Genomic DNA, 13,805 nt, shown 5'->3' with positions numbered 1-13,805 from the left:
GTAATGATGACGAGCTAAGGGTATGCTTTGCCAAGGTTGCTTGAAAATAAGACTCTCTCCTAGTTGTCATTCAATGTGCTTTCTAGTGCTATCAGAAGAAGGGCAGAGAAGAGTCATGTGCTATTTCTCCAGATTAAAATATATATATATCTCCAGACATACCTGCTTCCCTCAGGCTTAACCAAAAGCTGAAAATATACTGGCTAGATCATGATTCTTTTTGTTTTTTTAATTAACATTTTTTATCACAATTGTGTAGGCACATAACTTAAAGAATCCACAAATTCCATATAGCTTATAAAAACAGCAACTCCTGCCTAAGCCTCCTCACTCCCTAGAGGCAACTATTTTCAGCACCTTTAGCTATTTCTTTTGCCATTAACTTCATATTTCTAAATCACATGCACATACTATTGCTGCTTAAGCTTGTTGTTGTAGGTAGTATCTATTCACTTCCTAGTACTGAAATTGAGGATTTAGATCTCTTATACCACTGTTTTTCTCCATCTTACTCCATATTCCAGCATTTGATAATCTCTCTTTTGTGAAATGGGTTCTTCACTTGGCTTCTGGGACACCATTCTCTCTTGGTCCTTTTCCTGCCTCCGGAGCAGTTCCCTCTCAGTCTTCTTGTTGATCCTCCTTGCCTTCCCAACCTGTTAACAGTCACAATTCAGTCCTAAGACATCTCCTCTATCTACACTCACTTCCCAGATAATCTCATCAAGTCCCATGGCACTAATTACCAACAAAATGCATAGATTATGATTCTTTTTAGTCCACCAGAGAGAAGTTACTGCCTCATTTCTTAGGCATTGAATATTTAAAGTAGCAATGCAATAATTATATTAGAGTCTATGGAAAAGGCAATGATATTTTCTTAATGCTGCTTTTGATTCAAAAGAAGTTGCCGTTCTTACCTGCTGACATAGGAATAAATCTGTAGAAACAAAGTCAAGAAAACTTATGTGCAATTTCCATTAATAGAATCTCTGTCGCAGGGAAGGGAGAACCAAAGCCAAGAAGAGCCATCAATAAATTTTTCAGTGTTGCTGAATCAGGCTTTGGTAGTCTGAAGAGTGTACTCAGTTCAATTTCTGATTGAGCATTGTGGCATTATGGTTCAATTGAATAAAGCTTAAGGATTTCCTTTTATACTAATTTTACTTTCTACTTTTTCCCCTGATCTTGTGTTCTCTGCTTAGCTATTTCCTTTAATGCCCAAATATTTTTCCTTCTAACACAAAACTCTATCTTTAATGGGAACTTGATTCATCAGTTTATGGTTTTGTGGTGGCTGCTTCTTCTGAACAGAAGAAATGAGGTAAATGTACACAATACTACTACTCTATCAAAATCACAAAACCATTATTGATGCCATTAGAATATATTCCCTCAACTTTAGTAATCTTCAGTAAGTGATAGGCCAACTGTCTAGACTTTTGGGGACAGAAAACATCATTACAATTTGGTTCATGATCACAGGCTTTGTAGTAACAGTGACAAAACAAAAAGAAATGGCAGCCAAAAGAACATTTTTAAAAATTAAGGTTGCTTACTTAACCTGAAGAAAGAGAGAAAATGGTAACAAAGCTTAAAATGATCAAACTGAAAACAACCAGTTTTTTTTTTCCCTCTGAAAAGACAAAACTTAAAGGAATGTTTAGATTTTAGTAAGAATGTTGGTTGACATATGGAAGAATTTCTTGATTTCAGAAAAATTGAATTCTAACTTATGATCATGGGCTATTGATCTTCAAAGATGCTGAAACAACTTTCTACATTATAGAATGAATAGGATTGTATAAAGGCAAAAATTACATCATGTATTTTCTTCACATTTCTCTAATTCTGTAGTAAAAGTCATAGCCACAATGTGTTGAGCCCTTTCCAGGTGCCAAGCACTTCATATTTGTTCTTTCATTCAATTCTCAACACAACCCTGAGGTTTGTATCGCTAGACTCACTTTGTGGACATGGAAATAGGTTCAGAGAGATTGAATAACTTGCCCAAGATATCAAATGACAGAGCTGACACTTGACAGGTCAGCTTGGTCCCAACATTAAAGTTTTAACCACTAAGCATATCCTGTAACCATGACAGTGACTACCATATTGAAAAATTTCAGAGCCTAATTTTGGAAGGTAATTGTGAAAAACCGTTTCACAATCAAGTCTTTTTCTACCTGATGTTCATGCTCAGCTTCAATTTGTAATTCCAGTTGCTTTTTACAATGTGTAATGATTATATTTTTACATTTCCACTTCCAACTACTACATCTAGGACATGGTCATTGCATTGACCATTCCAACCCCATCAATATTACATATTTGAAATGTAATTCAGCTAAATATTGAAAGATAGATGTGTCATGGCCAGTTCAACAATTAAAACATAGAAACTATAGAAATAAAGCTCAAAGCCTTTGGTTAAGAATGATCAGTCCATTCCTGATAGCTACGCCCCAGGCTTTTCTATTTCTCTTACTTCCCTATAGAACATGCCTAAGCCACAACAACTCAGATTATAAATATTTTTCAGGCAAATGCCTGTCAGCTTCATAAGCAGGGCTGGTCTGAGAAAAATCATAATGTAGGTCAACTTCAACTCTGATCCCCACCCAGGCATTTTCTCAGCCTCATTGTCCATGGTTCATTTCAGGATTCTATTTCCTTACTTCCAACCTCAGTGTCTTAATGCTTGAGACACTTGATCCAGCCTCACCTTTCAGGCAATACCTCACACATGAGGGTTAAGGAATGCACTCTGGCCCCTGCCTCATCCCCACCTCATCCCAACATTACCTTCTTTCTGGGCTATCTTTTTCTTATTGGCTTCACTGTCAGGCAAAGGGGTTTCCTCATGAGAAACCTCATCACCAGCAGGTTCAGACTAACATTGTACCTACAGCCTGCTATCCCAGCCGAAAGGAGATACTCTCTTCCAAAAAGCCCATCATCAAATTAAGCCAATGTCCATAGCATACCCATCTCCAATACAATTCCTGTAGTCCAGGTTATGGGAGAACCCTGGTTGGTCATACCCAGGTCATGTGCCATTTCCCTAGCAGGGAGTGGGTAGAGTATGGCATTAAACTCACCTAAAGTATACAATATAAGGAAAATAGATTTCCATTACTGAAATAAGAGATAAGTGTTACCATAAGGAAAAAAATGTATCAGTTCTATTTTGCATACTCTTAGTATCTTTCTTGCCTTTTTGGGGTTCTTTATGTCTTATTTTCCTTTTACTTTGTAGAGTCATAGATTAAACACAATATTTTAGTCAAGCATAGGTCAATTGTCATAAAAATGAAAGAACAATCTACTGTTTTGATTTACTTATAACCTTCCTTTCTCTTGGATAATGGGCTTTCTTTTAGACAGGTCATACCAGATTGTGTCTTCTGTTGATAAATCATTCTATTTTATTCATGAAAATTCAGATTTCTTATTTCAAGTATACAACTACATATTTTAAAACATTTGGAAGGCCAAACTGGTAATTTCTGTTTAAAACCCATAAATATTAGATTGTACCAACAACTAATGTTGCTGATATTTTACTGTTTTCGACCTACACATAGGGCAATTTTATGTGGTTCAACCTGATATACATTCACCATCAGGCTGGATATAAAGGTATATTTTTTTCTATGTTCCATGTGTTGTGATATTGTATTCATCATATTCATGAAAGTATTTTTGGTGAAAAGAATAAGTTAATCAGATTAAAATGATTGCTGGTTTGACGATGAGTCACTTGTTAATCATTTCAGTGATTAGTGCAGATTAAGTGATGAGTAATAAAACTTACTGAATAAGTATTATTGTTATTTGATCATTGCAAATAATCAAAATAAGATTTTGCACCAAGGGCTTCTTTCTCTCTCTTTCGCTCCCCAACAGCAAGATGAAAGCAATCATTTAATAATTTAATCTACTGCTCAGCACTTCATCATCATAATAAAAATTAAATAACTCTATGTCCGATGTTGAGCAAAGTGGTTTTCCAAAATTTTAGACAGAGCTGTTTTCTGTAACTCCGGTAACATATCTATTTTATTCCCAAGCAAGGTAGACTTTCTTAGTGCAATTGCACTAAGAAACAAATATTGCAGAAACAAATATTCTCATTCCCTGATGCTCTCAGCTACGGGCTTGTGCTATCTGTGAATGTCATAATTGACAAGCAGTGGCCATATGCATCCACATTACATGATATTGTGATGAAAAATGAGACAAAACAATGATAGGTTTTAAACAACGCATTGTTTCATTAGATTTCCTTCAACGACATTAGTGAATTCAAACCCTCTACCATCATTCCCATCAACAGCATTTGAAATTGTCTGAATGTTCTGTGAATATCTCAGGAGAGAGGTTTTACATATTTTTGACATGGTATGTACATTAAAGGCTAGAGGCATTTTACTACATGAAAGTATGTATAAATCCTCAATTATGGAATGATAGATCACTTAATAAACCATAATATTTTCTGAGCTGATGTAGATTTCTGTTTGATGTAGGGAAGAGAAATACTTATTTTAATGATGTTTTAGGCAATAATGCTAGTAAAGGAACTGTTTTAAAGTTCAGAAAAAAAAAGCATTTGTATTTTGGCCAGATCATGTGTCATATAGCAATCACAATATTTCTACAGACAGAAGTTTACTTTTTCAAACTGTTCCATGGTGAAAATATAGATTTAAAAAAAACAAGCTGCTCTATTATATTAATAGGTGGTTTCATTTTTATGTAAAACCTGAGGTGCTTATATCTTGATAAAATGCAAATGATTCACACCTGCCTCTTCGGGAACTTTCACCATTCCCTGCTGCAGTCCTTATTAACACGGTGCTTACCCAGAACATGTAGGTCAATGAGTGTTGCCATGAAAGACAAGAAAAAGAAAAGTTTTTCACTTTTCAGTGCTTGTCAAAGGAGTGCACACAAAGGAGATACGTTCTGGATTTTTTTAGAGAAAGGGCTGTGTAGGGCAACTCAAGCTTTGGCATATGATCATGTTGTTCCTGCCAAATGAGACAATTAATTTAAGTAGAATACATCAACATTGCAAAAGAAAAGTACTTCTATTAGACATGATGATATTTATTTTTATTTTGTAAGCACTTATGTCACACTTAACTAGGTGCCAGGCATTGCTCTAAACACCTAACAAATAATAATCATCCAATACTCATGACTACTCTATAAAGGTCGCCATTTTATAGATGGAAGAACTAAGACACTGCAAGGGTAAGTAACTTGACCCAAGTGACATGTTAGTAATGACATCTGCTTTGGAAAATATCATGGAAGTATTTCCTTAGCCAGATTTAATGGAACTTGGTTTTAATTCCTACTTTCTGCTGCCTTGGTCCCAATGTTGAATCTCAGTTCTAACAGCTAGATTTTGGTTTTGTGTCCTTATGTATGAATCCTGAGTGCCCTGGTTGCTTTTAGACTGAAATTCTTTCTCACCAGGTCCATTGCCACCATCCATGCAATTTGATTTCTACTCCTGATCTAGACATGGCTAAGGCCCAGGTACCTGGCAGATGACAAGTTTGGTTACTCCAGTCCATCACTTGAAGTTTTAAGTACTACCTATTCCTGTGGACTTCTGATTAGTAACTTCCTATTAGACTCCAACCTCGACTGCTCACCTGAAATCCTTTTTATTTATTTATTTATTTAGTTTTATGTATTAAAAACTGCAGTTACTCAGAATAATGTATGTCATAATATAATAACAGATTTTCAACATTTTGCCGTATTTGATTAAGATTATTTTAAAACAAACAAAATGTTACAGATAAAATTAGAACCCTCTGTAGACTTCTCCGTAATTAGATTCTCTTCCCTCCCTACTGAGAATTCACCACTAACTTGAAGTAGATGTGCAATATTCCCATGCATGTATTTTTTTCTTAAATATGGGTGTATCCACAAAAAAAATCATAAAATTGTTTTAGGTATGTTTTAACCTTAAATAATGGCACCACACTGCACATATCATTTGACAACTTTCTTATTTTTTAGATTTAATTCTGTTGATGAGGCAATTTCTATTTCATCTTGTTAATGGATGTGTAGTACTCATTATCCAATTTTACCAATATTTATTGGTAGGTATTTAAGATATTCCCAAAGTGTTTATAGTAAAAGCCATGTTTGAATAAAAAAAAAATCCCTCATATCTACTTGCATACCTGTCAGATTTTTGATGTAGTCAATTATCTTTAAACTTTCTGTCATTGTGCCCCTCAAAGAATTTTTAATTCCTTTGAAATACTTACACATTTAAAAAAACTAAACCCCAGACTCTATCTGGATTTCACCTATTTTTCCATTAATGTCCTCCTTTTTGTGCCAGGATATCATCCAGGCTTCCAGACTGCATTAGTTTTCATGTCTCCCCAGTTTCCTTTGGTCTGTGACAGTTTTTCAGTCTTTACTAAATTGTTCATGACCTTGATAATATTGAGGACTACTGGCCACATATTCTGTAAAATTCCAATTAAAAAAATTTTTTTTCTCATGATTTTTTTGGGTTTATGGAGTTTTAGAAAGAAGATCACAAGTGTGAGATGCCCTCCTCATCATATCAAATCATAATATCCTTATGACTATACTGCTACTGTTAATGTTCACCAATTGGTTGAGATAGTGTTTGCCAGGTTTCTCCACTGTAAAGTTGTTATTTTTCCCTTTCTATTCTTTGAATCAAGTACTATGTTTAGCCCACTCTCAACGGGGACTTAGGAGATTTAGCTCCATCTACTAAATGGGGGAATATTTACATATATTAAATGGAACTCTTCTTACAGATTTTTAAATTGGCCTCTAAAACTTTTCATCTCCAGTTTAAACACTTGCAAAAGTTACAGTTTCCAAAATGTCATAATATTGACATCCTCAAATAAAATGACTACACCATACTTATATAATCTCAATACCATGGCCATTTGAAACCCACTGTTATGCATTTTTAGATGTCATATTAAAGAGCTCTTTTTTAACAAATATTTTACATTGTACTTTTTTTCCTGAACTCATATTTCTATCCCAGTTTCATTGGAGAAAATTTTAAGCAATTTAAATCTTAAAGTATTTCATTGATAGACTTTTCAATTTAAATGTGCTTTTTATTTTTAAAGTATTTCTTATGGCTTTAAGTTTCTAATTGGAAAAAAAATGCTATAGGGGATTGAGTTTTCACTGCCACTGTTTTTAGTAGACAATGCAGCAACGTAAACATATATTACAGATTTAAAGGTAATTACTAAAAACAATGATAACATTTGATACAGGATGTAGAGATGTTACTCAGGTACAAAACCACACTGTTTCTTCATCCAAAGCCTTTGTTTTTTTGCAGTTGTGGTGTAATGTTTGATAGAGTAAGACAAAAATGATTTTAGTATTTCTGTAACTTGTATGTCAAATGCAGTATCGGCCTTGAAAAATTCCAGAAAATAAGATGTTTATGAAGAACATAGCATATTTGTAATGACTATATAAATACTAAAACTTATTTTGCCTCTACAGCAAAAAAATGTATTTGAGAATTTATAAACATGTTCTAGAAAGTAGTAAAAATGTATGGTTAAAAGTCATTTTCACAAAATTATCACAAAATTTTAAAGTTTTATAATTCTATGAATTATGTTACTTGAAACTCCCTCTGCCTGAAATGTAAACTCTAAGAGGTAAAAACAAATTATTTTTTACATGACTATATTTGCCAGTTGCAAAAAAAAAGTGGCACCTTCACAAGCCATTTGTGGAAGTACTTAGTTTTTGATAACAAAGTACAGTAATTAAATTCAAAGTCATTACTGTATTTAGCAAAACAAATACTGTGTAAAGAAATGGCTTTGTAATTGATGATAATTTCTAGGAATTAAATATTAATTGCATGCTTTACAAGAAAAGTGCTTTATAATGTGTACACTAAGATATCTTTTTTTGGCAAGGAAAATAATTTAAAGTAATTTGGTAGTTACCGCTGAGGAATGTTTTGTGTATAATGTTAGATACTGCTCACTGAAAAGCCAGTAGGTTCAGAACAGTGTGTGGTAGGGAATTTGGGAAAACACAAATGGTCCCTGGGCCAAATGATCTAAAAGAATGCCTTAGTTTTGATGAATAATGAATTTTCAAATAAGCAGACAAAAACCTTTTAACTTCATGTATATAGCAATGAAATAAAAACTGAATTTAACTTCATCTTCAGAATTTAACTGCTTTCTTCATGATTTAGTTTCTTTTTACTAAATTAATAAATAGCAAAATATCTAATAAGTCTAATAAATTAGAGATTCTTATCTCTTGGTTTGAAAAACTTAAAAATATAAGAATAAATGCTTATTCAAGCAATCATTCATTCATTCATTCAACATATATTTATGGTGGGTTTTTTTTAACATTTTATTTTTAAGTAATCTCTACACCCAATGTGGAGCTCAAACTCACAACCTCAAGATCAAGAGTCACATGCCCTACTGACTGAGCCAGCCAGGTGCCCCCTACTTATGATTTTTTCTCATAGATCTTACAGCTTTGGAGGTTGTCATTAAATAAATTAACTCCTAACTAATTATATAAATAGAATTGTAATTATGATCATTGTTATGAAAAATATTTTGCCTTAAGAGTGTGTTTGATTGATAATGAACACAAAGGATCATGTCAAGTCAGACCTTAGATCATCTCCCAAATCCTGAAAAAATATTGATCCTGGCTCTGGCTTGGAAATAACCCGACTGTTTTCAAGTTGAATGCCCAAGACACATGTTCATTTTTATGTATGTTATCCCCTAAAGTATGTGTTGTTCTATTTAATAATGCAATTAATATGGCAAAAATGAATCTAAATGTAGAATTATTTTTGTACAATCAGGGGGTTTCTCTATTTCTTTTTTTATTGCTGGATTTGTTGCCTCAGAAAAGATCTTAAGTGAATCAAATAAGATTAATTCATCATTATATCATAATTAAGACAAATACTAAGGAGAGTTGTGCATGTAGCTGTTTTCTGACTTTCTGAGTTAAACAAATATCTCTGGGATTTTTAGAAATGTATTGTTACATACAACTCTTGGTTTGGTGGAAATTAAGCCTTAAATCTAAATTAAAAATAACAGAGATATTGTTGTATTTTTAATTTAACCACATTTTCAATAAGATTTTCTAAATGTTGGACCTGCATCTATTGGTAAGTACTTTAAAAGGTTGAAATATGCCAAAAATGTGTCTTTCTTGGGGTTAAGAGATGGAATCAATTTCAGGGATTTTAGCCTCAAAAGAATCTTAGTTTTTGCTGCAGTCATAATTTCTTAAACAAGTTCTATTCTGGAATAGCATAGAATACTCAATTTAGTGCTTCTATTCAGGCTGAAATTCAATTATCATGCACACTATAAGAAAATAACAATTCCACCTGTTTAACCATGATATTCTAAAAGATGTAAAATATGTTGGTTTGTATTAGATTAAAGACATTCCTTGCCTCACTTGTGGCTATTAGACATGAGCTAATTTGAGGAAGGATGGATTGAAAATAAATGAAGATATCAAAAAATGTCTCTAATACTCTTTAATTCTCTGAATGTGACTTAATTTTCTGACAATTTTATACTGCTGTTGGCTGATTTAAATAAGACCAGATTTTTTTGCTAAGCTTCTCATAAGAAAAGGTCCTTATGGTCTCCGAGGCTGTTACTAATGACAGCATTGTCAGGATAAGGTTTTTCCTAGAACTCCTTTGAAAGTCCTCTCATAGAGGAAACATGAAGGAAGCCAGGTAGTTCTAGGTAGTGTCATCTTGGAAATACCCTTATGAAGTTATGTGGTGGATACACAGGCATATTGTTGCAGGATCTTTTGTCTCCCAGGGAGAAAAAGACATTCCTGAGGGTTTGCTGAAATTGCTCACACATTCTACTTTAAAATTTTATTTTATTTATTTACTTTTGACAGCCCCAATTTTTTAGGGCATTGAAAATAATTTGAAAATAACATGAAAACATTTAGGAAAGCATGTTCTTGGGGATAAGATGGAATATATGAAAGATATCCAAAGTTTAGTTTATTATCTCAATGCCAAACTGTGGTTAATTATCAATTGTATGAAGAGGATTCGAAAAGATCCTCTGATTATTGTATTAGCCTCATTTATTTTGATGAGCTCTTATGCTACTTAAGTACGGATTCCATAATGGCCAAATTGTATGTACCCTATATCCATCATGACTGGGGTCTCCTGAGTGGTCCCGTGACAACTAATGGAGAAAAATAGAAGCGCTCTACTTCAAACAACCCAGGTATCAACTGAGGTCACCCCAGTAACTTAGCTTTAGATAACATTCACTTAAAAATTCTATCTGATATGCAATAGGAAAATAAAATACTTTCAAAGAAATCCGGGGGATTAATGTGACCCAGAGATCCTATTTCCTGTACCTGTTGAACTCTCAAAGTCAGGCTTATCTCCACACTTGCTACTGAGCTGTTCAGTCAATATTGCATTCACGTAGAGATTTGTGGTAGGGACATGATGTGTCCCAATTTTACAGAAAGTTAAGATATTCCCTTATATATCCCTGTTAAATGGGTTTTTCCAGTAATTCTGGGAATTTCTCACTGGTCTCTTTATTTTATTTATTTTTTATTTTTTTCAAGTTTTTATTAAAATTCCAGTTAGTTAACATATAGTATAATACTAGTTTCAGGTGTACAATTTTATTTTACTTTTTTGCAGGGCCCAGTCACTGCCATATTCTTTGGCCTTTTCTCTCTCCCACGTTTTTTTCTTCTCACAATGCTTTACCTTCACCATCATATTTCTGTTCCGCTTTATGTAGAGCAGTTTACTTATCTCTGCTCTTTTGGAATCTATAACCATGCAGTCTCATGAGTCCCACTCACTTCACCTAAAAAGAAAATTTCCCTAAAAAAAGAGTTCCTTACCTAAGGGGGAAATAATTTTCCTATACCTATTATATATTTCTATGATTAATTAGAAAAGAAGCTTAGCCCTTAATCCTATGTATATTATACTATCTAAATGAAATACAGATCAAACAGGTTTTCCAACAGTACCTACGAATTCAGTACAAAAAGTTTTCAAAGTATGCTGATGAAGATAAGATCAGATAGAGCCTTTTGACCCCTTCTCAACACCAGAATATAGATTTATTGAACCTCTGCTTGCCACATCTAATTATTTCAGTTCCACTCCTAAGTATCAATCATAAAGTGAACTTGAACTCCTCAACTAATCTTAATCTTATCATTTACCTTCGTAGACTCCTCAAACTGATCCATTAAATCCAGGTAGCACATTCAAATGTGGGCCCTCAGAAGAAGGAAAGGCAATTTCTCATGCTTTCTAGGCTCCCATCAACAGCCTACACTTATGTCTAAATAAACAGAGATACTGTTTTTGGAGTTCTTCTTAGACACAAGTTTTTGGCATAAAATAGTTAGGGAAAGCTTGTCCTTAATTCCTTCCCACTTATATGCCAGATTCCTTGAGCCAAAACTCGTAAAAGGACCCTGAGGTTTTCGTCAAGACATAGCATGTGAGTTGGGGGTGGTGAGCGATTTTATTTGTTTCTCAGCTCAGAATCTCTGTGAGAAAGTCAGGTTTGACAGGTATTTATATTAGCCAATTATCTCACTTTTGCCCACTTTTTCCATTTTTAATTTATGTACTTGCCCCAAGTGTAAAACATATGTTATTCTTGGCTGCCAAGGTTCTTCTCCTATTCTTGTGCACTAATTTCTGTGCTTGTTCCACCTTTAGAGTCAAATGTTGAACTAACATCAACTACAAGGGAAACAAAGCAACCCCTGAACTTTGGCTGTCAGCATAAGTTGAAGAGAGCAGTAATGGGAGCAAGATGTGGTGTGGGGATGCTGTTGTTGAGCCGAAAGCTTCACCAGGGACGACTGCTCCCTTCTCTCTGGAGAATAACCCACACTCCCCCAAAGATTCTTTATATCTTTTGCTTGAGAAGGAAAAACCTTAATAATCCAGTGAAAAGAATCTGTCTTGTGACTTAGGAGTTTTCTAAAGGTGGTCGTGCCTTTTTCCCTCTGGTCCGATCACTACTCATGTTGACCTCACAGAACAAAATACAATATTCAGAGTGTAATGAAGTCAAGATCCCAGAGTCTTTAGAGGTAAAAGTAAAATTATCCTTTGAAATCTTGGCACCCAGAAAAAAAAGCATGCTGCGACCTTGCCACATAATGTGTACTGTTTATTTTAGCAGTCATCCAAGTTATGCCTACCTTTGGAAGAGAGAAAGCTATGTTCCCTTAAATCTCATATGAAACATTAAAAAGCAAACACGTCTTCTCTTATTGTCTCAAACAGGCACAGAAGAAAGAATAAATGGAGGAAGCATGTTTTAATGATTTGAAAATTTAATTCTATTTTTTTTAAGCACCTGACTTTGACCTGCCCCAAAGATGGCTTAGTTCAAGCACACTTTTGTTGAGTTTGCTTTATCTTCACATAAAATGCATCTCTAGTTAGATCAAAACACTTTATACGGCCTTTATAAATGAACTCATAAAGAACCTTCCATGGGAGGAATATATTGTCAGTGAGGGAGAAACTTAGAGAAGGGTTTGTTAACCATTCACATTGTAAGCCTAGGCTAAAACCCATGTTATGATGTCATAGAACTCCTTATTTCATTTCATGCTATACCATTTTACTTACATTTACTACCATTGTATTGTCAGAAACTTATCTTAGGCTCTGATTTTTCCCTTTTTATGAAGTGATTTCCTATCTTGACTTTGTTATCATTTTAGAGGATTAAATAATTCAATTTTAATTGGTAGACATGACCTTCTCTAAGAAAAAAAGGATCATTGGGAAAAGTGGACAACAAGAACCAGCAAACCAGGGAGGGTATTATTAAATATTCATTTCACATTATAAAAATAATTGTTTCTTGACAGAAATTATAAGAGAGAGGTAATTCATCGTATTTCAGAAAGCCAGTGTTTGAAAAGAGACATGACATGAATTCACCACCAGCTTTTACAATGGAGACTCTGTAGAGCCAACATTTTTCCCTGACAATTCAGAGCTGGAATTTTTGAAAACCACTATACAGATACTCTGGTCACTGGTCCTCTAAATATCTAAAAAGTAGGTAATCAAATTGAGGTTGGAAAAGATAGTCCTTGGGGAATCTCAAAAGCACAATATGATGTCCAGATCACTTTCAGATCCAAGCTAATAGATGTTTGATTCAGTTACTCTTGAGAACTTACTATATAAAAGACTTTTGCTATTGGAAACAAAAAATGAATATATTACATTTTCTATACTAAAGACAGTAAAAAATCAACAGACACATGAAAAAGTGCTCAACATCACTCAGCATCAGGGAAATACAAATCAAAACCTCAATGAGATACCACCTCACACCAATCAGAATGAATAAAATTAACAAGTCAGGAAACGACAGATGTTGGCGAGGATGTGGAGAAAGGGGAACCCTCCTATACTGTTGGTGGGAATGCAAGCTGGTGCAGCCACTCTGGAAAACAGTATAGAGGTTCCTCAAAAAGTTGAACTAGAACTACCCTACGACCCAGCAATTGCACTACTGGGTATCTGCCCCAAAGATACAAATGTAGTGATCTGAAGGGGCATGTGCACCCCAATGTTTATAGCAGCAATGTCCACAATAGCCAAACTATGGAAAGAGCCTAGATGTCCATCAACAGATGAATGGATAAAGAAGATGTGGTATATATATATATAT

The sequence above is a fragment of the Halichoerus grypus genome, chromosome 5, assembly GCF_964656455.1.
Source record: "Halichoerus grypus chromosome 5, mHalGry1.hap1.1, whole genome shotgun sequence".
Lineage (NCBI taxonomy): Eukaryota > Metazoa > Chordata > Mammalia > Carnivora > Phocidae > Halichoerus > Halichoerus grypus.
This window is presented reverse-complemented; position numbering follows the sequence as displayed.